At 45.1% G+C, this 2,500-nt stretch overlaps 1 protein-coding gene and 1 long non-coding RNA gene across 4 annotated transcripts in view; one reads left to right on the top strand and one right to left on the bottom strand.

Moving 5' to 3' along the window:
* LOC135560148 (uncharacterized) overlaps positions 1 to 2,500 on the top strand; it is a 630,141-nt gene that overhangs the window by 515,017 nt on the left and 112,624 nt on the right. The window lies entirely within an intron of this gene.
* The window catches only part of LOC115125364 (platelet-derived growth factor subunit A), a 12,107-nt gene that overhangs the window by 1,616 nt on the left and 7,991 nt on the right, over positions 1 to 2,500 (bottom strand). The gene's annotated exons all lie outside the window — the stretch shown is intronic.

Genomic DNA, 2,500 nt, shown 5'->3' with positions numbered 1-2,500 from the left:
CACGCCTGCTAGAGCTTCAGGACTGATTGTACAAGCCTCTCTTCTCTTTCAAGTCTGAACATACACAAAGACAAAATACACACACACACACACACACACACACACACACACACACACACACACACACACACACACACACACACACACACACACACACCCTCGTACACTACACACCCTCGTACACTAACACACACACACACACACACACCCTCGTACACTAACACACACACACACATAAGCAAGCACACACACATTAGTGTTCGCTCAAAAAGTGAGCCACGCCTGCTAGAGCTTCAGGACTGATTGTACAAGCCTCTCTTCTCTTTCAAGTCTGAACATACACAAACACACACACACACACACACACACACACACACACACACACACAGACACGCACACTCAGAAAGGTGCTGCCTTGTTACAACATGAACCAGAGGAGCACAGCAGAGACAGTAACACTGTTATTGGTACAGAGGTTCAGGTGAGGTAAGGCATCTCAATAGTGTGGACTGGAGACGCTCCCCTGTCTAATTAAGGCTGTTTCTCCTTGTGTCATTTCCTTCATTTCCATCTGATTCTGCACTGATAGGAAACAACTGGACAGATGCCATGCTACTTACTTTCCCTGTGCTTCCAGGGGGGCAGTGTACAGATGTAGGATCTGAATTTGATCACTCTTTTGTAGCTGAGAATTTAAAAAGGCTTCTAAAAGTTTGTCATTTCCACTTTAAAATGTCAGGCTTGATTTTTCCTTACAAAAAATGTATCAACCCCTAAACATAATAATTCACAAATCCTGTTGCTGACTGGTTATTTTCCTGCCATTGCAAACTGGCTCAAATTAAGATCCTACATCTGTATGTGAAAGGGAGGAGACATGGAGAAGAACCCATTTTAGGCTCTACTGAGATGCAGCCTGAGGGAGTTTCTAAGTCTCCTACCTGTCAAATGAAATACAGAGAATGAGACACGAGTCACAACTCAAAGGTGTGTAACACGAGGTGTGGTAGGGTTCTCAGTAAACCACCAGGTCTAATTCATATGAGACACGAGTCACAACTCAAAGGTGTGTAACACGAGGTGTGGTAGGGTTCTCAGTAAACCACCAGGTCTAATTCATATGAGATACGAGTCACAACTCAAAGGTGTGTAACACGAGGTGTGGTAGGGTTCTCAGTAAACCACCAGGTCTAATTCATATGAGACACGAGTCACAACTCAAAGGTGTGTAACACGAGGTGTGGTAGGGTTCTCAGTAAACCACCAGGTCTAATTCATATGAGACACGAGTCACAACTCAAAGGTGTGTAACACGAGGTGTGGTAGGGTTCTCAGTAAACCACCAGGTCTAATTCATATGAGACACGAGTCACAACTCAAAGGTGTGTAACACGAAGTGTGGTAGGGTTCTCAGTAAACCACCAGGTCTAATTCACATGAGACACGAGTCACAACTCAAAGGTGTGTAACACGAGGTGTGGTAGGGTTCTCAGTAAACCACCAGGTCTAATTCACATGAGACACGAGTCACAACTCAAAGGTGTGTAACACGAGGTGTGGTAGGGTTCTCAGTAAACCACCAGGTCTAATTCATATGAGACACGAGTCACAACTCAAAGGTGTGTAACACGAGGTGTGGTAGGGTTCTCAGTAAACCACCAGGTCTAATTCATATGAGACACGAGTCACAACTCAAAGGTGTGTAACACGAGGTGTGGTAGGGTTCTCAGTAAACCACCAGGTCTAATTCATATGAGACACGAGTCACAACTCAAAGGTGTGTAACACGAGGTGTGGTAGGGTTCTCAGTAAACCACCAGGTCTAATTCATATGAGACACGAGTCACAACTCAAAGGTGTGTAACACGAGGTGTGGTAGGGTTCTCAGTAAACCACCAGGTCTAATTCATATGAGACACGAGTCACAACTCAAAGGTCAGTAAACCACCAGGTAACACAAAGGTGTGAGGTGTGGTAGGGTTCTCAGTAAACCACCAGGTCGAATTCATATGAGACACGAGTCAACTCAAAGGTGTGTAACACGAGGTGTGGTAGGGTTCTCAGTAAACCACCAGGTCTAATTCATATGAGACACGAGTCACAACTCAAAGGTGTGTAACACGAGGTGTGGTAGGGTTCTCAGTAAACCACCAGGTCTAATTCATATGAGACACGAGTCACAACTCAAAGGTGTGTAACACGAGGTGTGGTAGGGTTCTCAGTAAACCACCAGGTCGAATTCATATGAGACACGAGTCAACTCAAAGGTGTGTAACACGAGGTGTGGTAGGGTTCTCAGTAAACCACCAGGTCGAATTCATATGAGACACGAGTCACAACTCAAAGGTGTGTAACACGAGGTGTGGTAGGGTTCTCAGTAAACCACCAGGTCGAATTCATATGAGACACGAGTCAACTCAAAGGTGTGTAACACGAGGTGTGGTAGGGTTCTCAGTAAACCACCAGGTCTAATTCATATGAGACACGAGTCAACTCAAAG

Source organism: Oncorhynchus nerka, linkage group LG15 (genome assembly GCF_034236695.1).
Source record: "Oncorhynchus nerka isolate Pitt River linkage group LG15, Oner_Uvic_2.0, whole genome shotgun sequence".
Classification (NCBI taxonomy): Eukaryota; Metazoa; Chordata; class Actinopteri; order Salmoniformes; family Salmonidae; genus Oncorhynchus; species Oncorhynchus nerka.
The sequence above is the reverse complement of the archived record's forward strand: the minus strand, read 5'-3'. Positions and strand labels throughout refer to the sequence as shown.